This window comes from Megalopta genalis, unplaced genomic scaffold (genome assembly GCF_051020955.1).
Source record: "Megalopta genalis isolate 19385.01 unplaced genomic scaffold, iyMegGena1_principal scaffold0327, whole genome shotgun sequence".
Lineage (NCBI taxonomy): Eukaryota > Metazoa > Arthropoda > Insecta > Hymenoptera > Halictidae > Megalopta > Megalopta genalis.
Genome location: NW_027476396.1, coordinates 205001 through 220000, shown reverse-complemented (window position 1 = coordinate 220000; position 15000 = coordinate 205001).

The following is a 15000-nucleotide window of genomic DNA, read 5'->3' as shown; positions in this document are numbered from 1 at the left end:
CGAAAAATCACAAGAGTAAAGTACCATTATTTTAAACAACATGTCGTTCTAAATGCTTAATCCCTATGTAAAAAAGTTATTTAAGCAAGAATATGTAATCGAAAAAAATTAGAAAAATTTATTTTAGCCGTAAATCGAAAATAATGGGGACACCGGAGCTGTTCGAAGCGCCGAGACGCGCCGCGTACGGCCGAATATTTTCTAAGTCCCAACGTACCGATCAAGAGTAAAGTACCATTTTCCTACATTAGATTTCGTTCTAAATGCTTAATCCCTATGTAAAAACGTTAGTTAAGCAAGAATATCGTATTTTTAAAAAAATCTAATGATAGGATTTTCCAGAAAATTGAAAAAACCGAAAAATGTCAAGAGTAAAGTGCCATTTTCTGACATTAGATTTCGTTCTAAATGCTTAATCCCTATGTAGAAACGTTAGTTAAGCAAGAATATCGTATTTTTAAAAAAATCTAATGATAGGATTTTTCAGAAAATTGAAAAAACCGTAAAATGTCAAGAGTAAAGTGCCATTATTTTAAACAATGTATCGTTCTAAATGCTTAATCCCTATGTAAAAAAGTTATTTAAGCAAGAATATGTTATTGAAAAAAATTAGAAAAATTTATTTTAGCCGTAAATCGAAAATAATGGGGACACCGGAGCTGTTCGAAGCGCCGAGACGCGCCGCGTACGGCCGAATATTTTCTAAGTCCCAACGTACCGATCAAGAGTAAAGTACCATTTTCCTACATTAGATTTCGTTCTAAATGCTTAATCCCTATGTAAAAACGTTAGTTAAGCAAGAATATCGTATTTTTAAAAAAATCTAATGATAGGATTTTCCAGAAAATTGAAAAAACCGAAAAATGTCAAGAGTAAAGTGCCATTTTCTGACATTAGATTTCGTTCTAAATGCTTAATCCCTATGTAGAAACGTTAGTTAAGCAAGAATATCGTATTTTTAAAAAAATCTAATGATAGGATTTTTCAGAAAATTGAAAAAACCGTAAAATGTCAAGAGTAAAGTGCCATTATTTTAAACAATGTATCGTTCTAAATGCTTAATCCCTATGTAAAAAAGTTATTTAAGCAAGAATATGTTATTGAAAAAAATTAGAAAAATTTATTTTAGCCGTAAATCGAAAATAATGGGGACACCGGAGCTGTTCGAAGCGCCGAGACGCGCCGCGTACGGCCGAATATTTTCTAAGTCCCAACGTACCGATCAAGAGTAAAGTACCATTTTCCTACATTAGATTTCGTTCTAAATGCTTAATCCCTATGTAAAAACGTTAGTTAAGCAAGAATATCGTATTTTTAAAAAAATCTAATGATAGGATTTTCCAGAAAATTGAAAAAACCGAAAAATGTCAAGAGTAAAGTGCCATTTTCTGACATTAGATTTCGTTCTAAATGCTTAATCCCTATGTAGAAACGTTAGTTAAGCAAGAATATCGTATTTTTAAAAAAATCTAATGGTAGGATTTTTCAGAAAATTGAAAAAACCGTAAAATGTCAAGAGTAAAGTGCCCTTATTTTAAACATTATATCGTTCTAAATGCTTAATCCCTATGTAAAAAAGTTATCTAAGCAAGAATATGTTATTGAATAAAATGAGAAAAATTTATTTTAGCCGTAAATCGAAAATAATGGGTCGAGCGAATCGGTCGATTGCGCCGAGACGCGCTATGATGCAACAGACGAGCGATTGGAACGCCCGAATATTTTCAAAGTCCCAACGTACCGATCAAGAGTAAAGTACCATTTTCCTACATTAGATTTCGTTCTAAATGCTTAATCCCTATGTAAAAACGTTAGTTAAGCAAGAATATCGTATTTTTAAAAAAATCTAATGATAGGATTTTCCAGAAAATTGAAAAAACCGAAAAATGTCAAGAGTAAAGTGCCATTTTCTGACATTAGATTTCGTTCTAAATGCTTAATCCCTATGTAGAAACGTTAGTTATGCAAGATTATCGTATTTTTAAAAAAATCTAATGATAGGATTTTTCAGAAAATTGAAAAAACCGTAAAATGTCAAGAGTAAAGTGCCCTTATTTTAAACATTATATCGTTCTAAATGCTTAATCCCTATGTAAAAAAGTTATCTAAGCAAGAATATGTTATTGAATAAAATGAGAAAAATTTATTTTAGCCGTAAATCGAAAATAATGGGTCGAGCGAATCGGTCGATTGCGCCGAGACGCGCTATGATGCAACAGACGAGCGATTGGAACGCCCGAATATTTTCAAAGTCCCAACGTACCGGTCAAGAGTAAAGTACCATTTTCCTACATTAGATTTCGTTCTAAATGCTTAATCCCTATGTAAAAACGTTAGTTAAGCAAGAATATCGTATTTTAAAAAAAATCTAATGATAGGATTTTCCAGAAAATTGAAAAAACCGAAAAATGTCAAGAGTAAAGTGCCATTTTCTGACATTAGATTTCGTTCTAAATGCTTAATCCCTATGTAGAAACGTTAGTTAAGCAAGAATATCGTATTTTTAAAAAAATCTAATGATAGGATTTTTCAGAAAATTGAAAAAACCGTAAAATGTCAAGAGTAAAGTGCCATTATTTTAAACAATGTATCGTTCTAAATGCTTAATCCCTATGTAAAAAAGTTATTTAAGCAAGAATATGTTATTGAAAAAAATTAGAAAAATTTATTTTAGCCGTAAATCGAAAATAATGGGGACACCGGAGCTGTTCGAAGCGCCGAGACGCGCCGCGTACGGCCGAATATTTTCTAAGTCCCAACGTACCGATCAAGAGTAAAGTACCATTTTCCTACATTAGATTTCGTTCTAAATGCTTAATCCCTATGTAAAAACGTTAGTTAAGCAAGAATATCGTATTTTTAAAAAAATCTAATGATAGGATTTTCCAGAAAATTGAAAAAACCGAAAAATGTCAAGAGTAAAGTGCCATTTTCTGACATTAGATTTCGTTCTAAATGCTTAATCCCTATGTAGAAACGTTAGTTAAGCAAGAATATCGTATTTTTAAAAAAATCTAATGGTAGGATTTTTCAGAAAATTGAAAAAACCGTAAAATGTCAAGAGTAAAGTGCCCTTATTTTAAACATTATATCGTTCTAAATGCTTAATCCCTATGTAAAAAAGTTATCTAAGCAAGAATATGTTATTGAATAAAATGAGAAAAATTTATTTTAGCCGTAAATCGAAAATAATGGGTCGAGCGAATCGGTCGATTGCGCCGAGACGCGCTATGATGCAACAGACGAGCGATTGGAACGCCCGAATATTTTCAAAGTCCCAACGTACCGATCAAGAGTAAAGTACCATTTTCCTACATTAGATTTCGTTCTAAATGCTTAATCCCTATGTAAAAACGTTAGTTAAGCAAGAATATCGTATTTTTAAAAAAATCTAATGATAGGATTTTCCAGAAAATTGAAAAAACCGAAAAATGTCAAGAGTAAAGTGCCATTTTCTGACATTAGATTTCGTTCTAAATGCTTAATCCCTATGTAGAAACGTTAGTTATGCAAGATTATCGTATTTTTAAAAAAATCTAATGATAGGATTTTTCAGAAAATTGAAAAAACCGTAAAATGTCAAGAGTAAAGTGCCCTTATTTTAAACATTATATCGTTCTAAATGCTTAATCCCTATGTAAAAAAGTTATCTAAGCAAGAATATGTTATTGAATAAAATGAGAAAAATTTATTTTAGCCGTAAATCGAAAATAATGGGTCGAGCGAATCGGTCGATTGCGCCGAGACGCGCTATGATGCAACAGACGAGCGATTGGAACGCCCGAATATTTTCAAAGTCCCAACGTACCGGTCAAGAGTAAAGTACCATTTTCCTACATTAGATTTCGTTCTAAATGCTTAATCCCTATGTAAAAACGTTAGTTAAGCAAGAATATCGTATTTTAAAAAAAATCTAATGATAGGATTTTCCAGAAAATTGAAAAAACCGAAAAATGTCAAGAGTAAAGTGCCATTTTCTGACATTAGATTTCGTTCTAAATGCTTAATCCCTATGTAGAAACGTTAGTTAAGCAAGATTATCGTATTTTTAAAAAAATCTAATGATAGGATTTTTCAGAAAATTGAAAAAACCGTAAAATGTCAAGAGTAAAGTGCCCTTATTTTAAACATTATATCGTTCTAAATGCTTAATCCCTATGTAAAAAAGTTATCTAAGCAAGAATATGTTATTGAATAAAATGAGAAAAATTTATTTTAGCCGTAAATCGAAAATAATGGGTCGAGCGAATCGGTCGATTGCGCCGAGACGCGCTATGATGCAACAGACGAGCGATTGGAACGCCCGAATATTTTCAAAGTCCCAACGTACCGGTCAAGAGTAAAGTACCATTTTCCTACATTAGATTTCGTTCTAAATGCTTAATCCCTATGTAAAAACGTTAGTTAAGCAAGAATATCGTATTTTAAAAAAAATCTAATGATAGGATTTTCCAGAAAATTGAAAAAACCGAAAAATGTCAAGAGTAAAGTGCCATTTTCTGACATTAGATTTCGTTCTAAATGCTTAATCCCTATGTAGAAACGTTAGTTATGCAAGATTATCGTATTTTTAAAAAAATCTAATGATAGGATTTTTCAGAAAATTGAAAAAACCGTAAAATGTCAAGAGTAAAGTGCCCTTATTTTAAACATTATATCGTTCTAAATGCTTAATCCCTATGTAAAAAAGTTATCTAAGCAAGAATATGTTATTGAATAAAATGAGAAAAATTTATTTTAGCCGTAAATCGAAAATAATGGGTCGAGCGAATCGGTCGATTGCGCCGAGACGCGCTATGATGCAACAGACGAGCGATTGGAACGCCCGAATATTTTCAAAGTCCCAACGTACCGATCAAGAGTAAAGTACCATTTTCCTACATTAGATTTCGTTCTAAATGCTTAATCCCTATGTAAAAACGTTAGTTAAGCAAGAATATCGTATTTTTAAAAAAATCTAATGATAGGATTTTCCAGAAAATTGAAAAAACCGAAAAATGTCAAGAGTAAAGTGCCCTTTTCTGACATTAGATTTCGTTCTAAATGCTTAATCCCTATGTAGAAACGTTAGTTATGCAAGATTATCGTATTTTTAAAAAAATCTAATGATAGGATTTTTCAGAAAATTGAAAAAACCGTAAAATGTCAAGAGTAAAGTGCCCTTATTTTAAACATTATATCGTTCTAAATGCTTAATCCCTATGTAAAAAAGTTATCTAAGCAAGAATATGTTATTGAATAAAATGAGAAAAATTTATTTTAGCCGTAAATCGAAAATAATGGGTCGAGCGAATCGGTCGATTGCGCCGAGACGCGCTATGATGCAACAGACGAGCGATTGGAACGCCCGAATATTTTCAAAGTCCCAACGTACCGGTCAAGAGTAAAGTACCATTTTCCTACATTAGATTTCGTTCTAAATGCTTAATCCCTATGTAAAAACGTTAGTTAAGCAAGAATATCGTATTTTAAAAAAAATCTAATGATAGGATTTTCCAGAAAATTGAAAAAACCGAAAAATGTCAAGAGTAAAGTGCCATTTTCTGACATTAGATTTCGTTCTAAATGCTTAATCCCTATGTAGAAACGTTAGTTATGCAAGATTATCGTATTTTTAAAAAAATCTAATGATAGGATTTTTCAGAAAATTGAAAAAACCGTAAAATGTCAAGAGTAAAGTGCCCTTATTTTAAACATTATATCGTTCTAAATGCTTAATCCCTATGTAAAAAAGTTATCTAAGCAAGAATATGTTATTGAATAAAATGAGAAAAATTTATTTTAGCCGTAAATCGAAAATAATGGGTCGAGCGAATCGGTCGATTGCGCCGAGACGCGCTATGATGCAACAGACGAGCGATTGGAACGCCCGAATATTTTCAAAGTCCCAACGTACCGGTCAAGAGTAAAGTACCATTTTCCTACATTAGATTTCGTTCTAAATGCTTAATCCCTATGTAAAAACGTTAGTTAAGCAAGAATATCGTATTTTAAAAAAAATCTAATGATAGGATTTTCCAGAAAATTGAAAAAACCGAAAAATGTCAAGAGTAAAGTGCCATTTTCTGACATTAGATTTCGTTCTAAATGCTTAATCCCTATGTAGAAACGTTAGTTAAGCAAGATTATCGTATTTTTAAAAAAATCTAATGATAGGATTTTTCAGAAAATTGAAAAAACCGTAAAATGTCAAGAGTAAAGTGCCCTTATTTTAAACATTATATCGTTCTAAATGCTTAATCCCTATGTAAAAAAGTTATCTAAGCAAGAATATGTTATTGAATAAAATGAGAAAAATTTATTTTAGCCGTAAATCGAAAATAATGGGTCGAGCGAATCGGTCGATTGCGCCGAGACGCGCTATGATGCAACAGACGAGCGATTGGAACGCCCGAATATTTTCAAAGTCCCAACGTACCGGTCAAGAGTAAAGTACCATTTTCCTACATTAGATTTCGTTCTAAATGCTTAATCCCTATGTAAAAACGTTAGTTAAGCAAGAATATCGTATTTTAAAAAAAATCTAATGATAGGATTTTCCAGAAAATTGAAAAAACCGAAAAATGTCAAGAGTAAAGTGCCATTTTCTGACATTAGATTTCGTTCTAAATGCTTAATCCCTATGTAGAAACGTTAGTTATGCAAGATTATCGTATTTTTAAAAAAATCTAATGATAGGATTTTTCAGAAAATTGAAAAAACCGTAAAATGTCAAGAGTAAAGTGCCCTTATTTTAAACATTATATCGTTCTAAATGCTTAATCCCTATGTAAAAAAGTTATCTAAGCAAGAATATGTTATTGAATAAAATGAGAAAAATTTATTTTAGCCGTAAATCGAAAATAATGGGTCGAGCGAATCGGTCGATTGCGCCGAGACGCGCTATGATGCAACAGACGAGCGATTGGAACGCCCGAATATTTTCAAAGTCCCAACGTACCGGTCAAGAGTAAAGTACCATTTTCCTACATTAGATTTCGTTCTAAATGCTTAATCCCTATGTAAAAACGTTAGTTAAGCAAGAATATCGTATTTTTAAAAAAATCTAATGATAGGATTTTCCAGAAAATTGAAAAAACCGAAAAATGTCAAGAGTAAAGTGCCATTTTCTGACATTAGATTTCGTTCTAAATGCTTAATCCCTATGTAGAAACGTTAGTTATGCAAGATTATCGTATTTTTAAAAAAATCTAATGATAGGATTTTTCAGAAAATTGAAAAAACCGTAAAATGTCAAGAGTAAAGTGCCCTTATTTTAAACATTATATCGTTCTAAATGCTTAATCCCTATGTAAAAAAGTTATCTAAGCAAGAATATGTTATTGAATAAAATGAGAAAAATTTATTTTAGCCGTAAATCGAAAATAATGGGTCGAGCGAATCGGTCGATTGCGCCGAGACGCGCTATGATGCAACAGACGAGCGATTGGAACGCCCGAATATTTTCAAAGTCCCAACGTACCGATCAAGAGTAAAGTACCATTTTCCTACATTAGATTTCGTTCTAAATGCTTAATCCCTATGTAAAAACGTTAGTTAAGCAAGAATATCGTATTTTTAAAAAAATCTAATGATAGGATTTTCCAGAAAATTGAAAAAACCGAAAAATGTCAAGAGTAAAGTGCCCTTTTCTGACATTAGATTTCGTTCTAAATGCTTAATCCCTATGTAGAAACGTTAGTTATGCAAGATTATCGTATTTTTAAAAAAATCTAATGATAGGATTTTTCAGAAAATTGAAAAAACCGTAAAATGTCAAGAGTAAAGTGCCCTTATTTTAAACATTATATCGTTCTAAATGCTTAATCCCTATGTAAAAAAGTTATCTAAGCAAGAATATGTTATTGAATAAAATGAGAAAAATTTATTTTAGCCGTAAATCGAAAATAATGGGTCGAGCGAATCGGTCGATTGCGCCGAGACGCGCTATGATGCAACAGACGAGCGATTGGAACGCCCGAATATTTTCAAAGTCCCAACGTACCGGTCAAGAGTAAAGTACCATTTTCCTACATTAGATTTCGTTCTAAATGCTTAATCCCTATGTAAAAACGTTAGTTAAGCAAGAATATCGTATTTTAAAAAAAATCTAATGATAGGATTTTCCAGAAAATTGAAAAAACCGAAAAATGTCAAGAGTAAAGTGCCATTTTCTGACATTAGATTTCGTTCTAAATGCTTAATCCCTATGTAGAAACGTTAGTTAAGCAAGATTATCGTATTTTTAAAAAAATCTAATGATAGGATTTTTCAGAAAATTGAAAAAACCGTAAAATGTCAAGAGTAAAGTGCCCTTATTTTAAACATTATATCGTTCTAAATGCTTAATCCCTATGTAAAAAAGTTATCTAAGCAAGAATATGTTATTGAATAAAATGAGAAAAATTTATTTTAGCCGTAAATCGAAAATAATGGGTCGAGCGAATCGGTCGATTGCGCCGAGACGCGCTATGATGCAACAGACGAGCGATTGGAACGCCCGAATATTTTCAAAGTCCCAACGTACCGGTCAAGAGTAAAGTACCATTTTCCTACATTAGATTTCGTTCTAAATGCTTAATCCCTATGTAAAAACGTTAGTTAAGCAAGAATATCGTATTTTAAAAAAAATCTAATGATAGGATTTTCCAGAAAATTGAAAAAACCGAAAAATGTCAAGAGTAAAGTGCCATTTTCTGACATTAGATTTCGTTCTAAATGCTTAATCCCTATGTAGAAACGTTAGTTATGCAAGATTATCGTATTTTTAAAAAAATCTAATGATAGGATTTTTCAGAAAATTGAAAAAACCGTAAAATGTCAAGAGTAAAGTGCCCTTATTTTAAACATTATATCGTTCTAAATGCTTAATCCCTATGTAAAAAAGTTATCTAAGCAAGAATATGTTATTGAATAAAATGAGAAAAATTTATTTTAGCCGTAAATCGAAAATAATGGGTCGAGCGAATCGGTCGATTGCGCCGAGACGCGCTATGATGCAACAGACGAGCGATTGGAACGCCCGAATATTTTCAAAGTCCCAACGTACCGGTCAAGAGTAAAGTACCATTTTCCTACATTAGATTTCGTTCTAAATGCTTAATCCCTATGTAAAAACGTTAGTTAAGCAAGAATATCGTATTTTTAAAAAAATCTAATGATAGGATTTTCCAGAAAATTGAAAAAACCGAAAAATGTCAAGAGTAAAGTGCCATTTTCTGACATTAGATTTCGTTCTAAATGCTTAATCCCTATGTAGAAACGTTAGTTATGCAAGATTATCGTATTTTTAAAAAAATCTAATGATAGGATTTTTCAGAAAATTGAAAAAACCGTAAAATGTCAAGAGTAAAGTGCCCTTATTTTAAACATTATATCGTTCTAAATGCTTAATCCCTATGTAAAAAAGTTATCTAAGCAAGAATATGTTATTGAATAAAATGAGAAAAATTTATTTTAGCCGTAAATCGAAAATAATGGGTCGAGCGAATCGGTCGATTGCGCCGAGACGCGCTATGATGCAACAGACGAGCGATTGGAACGCCCGAATATTTTCAAAGTCCCAACGTACCGGTCAAGAGTAAAGTACCATTTTCCTACATTAGATTTCGTTCTAAATGCTTAATCCCTATGTAAAAACGTTAGTTAAGCAAGAATATCGTATTTTAAAAAAAATCTAATGATAGGATTTTCCAGAAAATTGAAAAAACCGAAAAATGTCAAGAGTAAAGTGCCATTTTCTGACATTAGATTTCGTTCTAAATGCTTAATCCCTATGTAGAAACGTTAGTTAAGCAAGATTATCGTATTTTTAAAAAAATCTAATGATAGGATTTTTCAGAAAATTGAAAAAACCGTAAAATGTCAAGAGTAAAGTGCCCTTATTTTAAACATTATATCGTTCTAAATGCTTAATCCCTATGTAAAAAAGTTATCTAAGCAAGAATATGTTATTGAATAAAATGAGAAAAATTTATTTTAGCCGTAAATCGAAAATAATGGGTCGAGCGAATCGGTCGATTGCGCCGAGACGCGCTATGATGCAACAGACGAGCGATTGGAACGCCCGAATATTTTCAAAGTCCCAACGTACCGGTCAAGAGTAAAGTACCATTTTCCTACATTAGATTTCGTTCTAAATGCTTAATCCCTATGTAAAAACGTTAGTTAAGCAAGAATATCGTATTTTTAAAAAAATCTAATGATAGGATTTTCCAGAAAATTGAAAAAACCGAAAAATGTCAAGAGTAAAGTGCCATTTTCTGACATTAGATTTCGTTCTAAATGCTTAATCCCTATGTAGAAACGTTAGTTATGCAAGATTATCGTATTTTTAAAAAAATCTAATGATAGGATTTTTCAGAAAATTGAAAAAACCGTAAAATGTCAAGAGTAAAGTGCCCTTATTTTAAACATTATATCGTTCTAAATGCTTAATCCCTATGTAAAAAAGTTATCTAAGCAAGAATATGTTATTGAATAAAATGAGAAAAATTTATTTTAGCCGTAAATCGAAAATAATGGGTCGAGCGAATCGGTCGATTGCGCCGAGACGCGCTATGATGCAACAGACGAGCGATTGGAACGCCCGAATATTTTCAAAGTCCCAACGTACCGGTCAAGAGTAAAGTACCATTTTCCTACATTAGATTTCGTTCTAAATGCTTAATCCCTATGTAAAAACGTTAGTTAAGCAAGAATATCGTATTTTAAAAAAAATCTAATGATAGGATTTTCCAGAAAATTGAAAAAACCGAAAAATGTCAAGAGTAAAGTGCCATTTTCTGACATTAGATTTCGTTCTAAATGCTTAATCCCTATGTAGAAACGTTAGTTATGCAAGATTATCGTATTTTTAAAAAAATCTAATGATAGGATTTTTCAGAAAATTGAAAAAACCGTAAAATGTCAAGAGTAAAGTGCCCTTATTTTAAACATTATATCGTTCTAAATGCTTAATCCCTATGTAAAAAAGTTATCTAAGCAAGAATATGTTATTGAATAAAATGAGAAAAATTTATTTTAGCCGTAAATCGAAAATAATGGGTCGAGCGAATCGGTCGATTGCGCCGAGACGCGCTATGATGCAACAGACGAGCGATTGGAACGCCCGAATATTTTCAAAGTCCCAACGTACCGGTCAAGAGTAAAGTACCATTTTCCTACATTAGATTTCGTTCTAAATGCTTAATCCCTATGTAAAAACGTTAGTTAAGCAAGAATATCGTATTTTTAAAAAAATCTAATGATAGGATTTTCCAGAAAATTGAAAAAACCGAAAAATGTCAAGAGTAAAGTGCCATTTTCTGACATTAGATTTCGTTCTAAATGCTTAATCCCTATGTAGAAACGTTAGTTAAGCAAGAATATCGTATTTTTAAAAAAATCTAATGGTAGGATTTTTCAGAAAATTGAAAAAACCGTAAAATGTCAAGAGTAAAGTGCCCTTATTTTAAACATTATATCGTTCTAAATGCTTAATCCCTATGTAAAAAAGTTATCTAAGCAAGAATATGTTATTGAATAAAATGAGAAAAATTTATTTTAGCCGTAAATCGAAAATAATGGGTCGAGCGAATCGGTCGATTGCGCCGAGACGCGCTATGATGCAACAGACGAGCGATTGGAACGCCCGAATATTTTCAAAGTCCCAACGTACCGATCAAGAGTAAAGTACCATTTTCCTACATTAGATTTCGTTCTAAATGCTTAATCCCTATGTAAAAACGTTAGTTAAGCAAGAATATCGTATTTTTAAAAAAATCTAATGATAGGATTTTCCAGAAAATTGAAAAAACCGAAAAATGTCAAGAGTAAAGTGCCATTTTCTGACATTAGATTTCGTTCTAAATGCTTAATCCCTATGTAGAAACGTTAGTTATGCAAGATTATCGTATTTTTAAAAAAATCTAATGATAGGATTTTTCAGAAAATTGAAAAAACCGTAAAATGTCAAGAGTAAAGTGCCCTTATTTTAAACATTATATCGTTCTAAATGCTTAATCCCTATGTAAAAAAGTTATCTAAGCAAGAATATGTTATTGAATAAAATGAGAAAAATTTATTTTAGCCGTAAATCGAAAATAATGGGTCGAGCGAATCGGTCGATTGCGCCGAGACGCGCTATGATGCAACAGACGAGCGTTTGGAACGCCCGAATATTTTCAAAGTCCCAACGTACCGGTCAAGAGTAAAGTACCATTTTCCTACATTAGATTTCGTTCTAAATGCTTAATCCCTATGTAAAAACGTTAGTTAAGCAAGAATATCGTATTTTTAAAAAAATCTAATGATAGGATTTTCCAGAAAATTGAAAAAACCGAAAAATGTCAAGAGTAAAGTGCCATTTTCTGACATTAGATTTCGTTCTAAATGCTTAATCCCTATGTAGAAACGTTAGTTATGCAAGATTATCGTATTTTTAAAAAAATCTAATGATAGGATTTTTCAGAAAATTGAAAAAACCGTAAAATGTCAAGAGTAAAGTGCCCTTATTTTAAACATTATATCGTTCTAAATGCTTAATCCCTATGTAAAAAAGTTATCTAAGCAAGAATATGTTATTGAATAAAATGAGAAAAATTTATTTTAGCCGTAAATCGAAAAAAAGACTGTTCGTTTCTCTGTCTCTCTCGCGCGATCGAAGTATTGATGTTTCCCGGCAATGTAATGGGATATTAATTAAACTTTATACACGAAATTACTCGTTTTGATCCCCGCTACACAGCCGTATACTTTTTATAATTTTGTGGAATCGGGAACCTTGAAATATTTAACATAACGCGGATCGACTGTCTCTGTCTCTTTCTAGATCGGAATAATCGATGTTTCCCGGCAAACTAATGGGATATTAATTATACTTTATACACGAAATTACTCGTTTTGATCCCCGCTACACAGCCGTATACTTTTTATAATTTTGTGGAATCGGTAACCTTGAAATATTTAACATAACGCGGATCGACTGTCTCTGTCTCTTTCTAGATCGGAATAATCGATGTTTCCCGGCAAACTATTGGGAGTTTAATTAAACTTTATACATGAAATTACTCGTTTTGATCCCCGCTACACAGCCGTATACTTTTTATAATTTTGTGGAATCGGGAACCTTGAAATATTTAACATAACGCGGATCGACTGTCTCTGTCTCTTTCTAGATCGGAATAATCGATGTTTCCCGGCAAACTATTGGGAGATTAATTAAACTTTATACACGAAATTACTCGTTTTGATCCCCGCTACACAGCCGTATACTTTTTATAATTTTGTGGAATCGGGAACCTTGAAATATTTAACATAACGCGGATCGACTGTCTCTGTCTCTTTCTAGATCGGAATAATCGATGTTTCCCGGCAAACTAATGGGATATTAATTATACTTTATACACGAAATTACTCGTTTTGATCCCCGCTACACAGCCGTATACTTTTTATAATTTTGTGGAATCGGTAACCTTGAAATATTTAACATAACGCGGATCGACTGTCTCTGTCTCTTTCTAGATCGGAATAATCGATGTTTCCCGGCAAACTATTGGGAGTTTAATTAAACTTTATACATGAAATTACTCGTTTTGATCCCCGCTACACAGCCGTATACTTTTTATAATTTTGTGGAATCGGGAACCTTGAAATATTTAACATAACGCGGATCGACTGTCTCTGTCTCTTTCTAGATCGGAATAATCGATGTTTCCCGGCAAACTATTGGGAGATTAATTAAACTTTATACACGAAATTACTCGTTTTGATCCCCGCTACACAGCCGTATACTTTTTATAATTTTGTGGAATCGGGAACCTTGAAATATTTAACATAACGCGGATCGACTGTCTCTGTCTCTTTCTAGATCGGAATAATCGATGTTTCCCGGCAAACTATTGGGAGTTTAATTAAACTTTATACACGAAATTACTCGTTTTGATCCCCGCTACACAGCCGTATACTTTTTATAATTTTGTGGAATCGGTAACCTTGAAATATTTAACATAACGCGGATCGACTGTCTCTGTCTCTTTCTAGATCGGAATAATCGATGTTTCCCGGCAAACTATTGGGAGTTTAATTAAACTTTATACATGAAATTACTCGTTTTGATCCCCGCTACACAGCCGTATACTTTTTATAATTTTGTGGAATCGGGAACCTTGAAATATTTAACATAACGCGGATCGACTGTCTCTGTCTCTTTCTAGATCGGAATAATCGATGTTTCCCGGCAAACTATTGGGAGATTAATTAAACTTTATACACGAAATTACTCGTTTTGATCCCCGCTACACAGCCGTATACTTTTTATAATTTTGTGGAATCGGGAACCTTGAAATATTTAACATAACGCGGATCGACTGTCTCTGTCTCTTTCTAGATCGGAATAATCGATGTTTCCCGGCAAACTATTGGGAGATTAATTAAACTTTATACACGAAATTACTCGTTTTGATCCCCGCTACACAGCCGTATACTTTTTATAATTTTGTGGAATCGGTAACCTTGAAATATTTAACATAACGCGGATCGACTGTCTCTGTCTCTTTCTAGATCGGAATAATCGATGTTTCCCGGCAAACTATTGGGAGTTTAATTAAACTTTATACATGAAATTACTCGTTTTGATCCCCGCTACACAGCCGTATACTTTTTATAATTTTGTGGAATCGGGAACCTTGAAATATTTAACATAACGCGGATCGACTGTCTCTGTCTCTTTCTAGATCGGAATAATCGATGTTTCCCGGCAAACTATTGGGAGATTAATTAAACTTTATACACGAAATTACTCGTTTTGATCCCCGCTACACAGCCGTATACTTTTTATAATTTTGTGGAATCGGGAACCTTGAAATATTTAACATAACGCGGATCGACTGTCTCTGTCTCTTTCTAGATCGGAATAATCGATGTTTCCCGGCAAACTATTGGGAGATTAATTAAACTTTATACACGAAATTACTCGTTTTGATCCCCGCTACACAGCCGTATACTTTTTATAATTTTGTGGAATCGGTAACCTTGAAATAT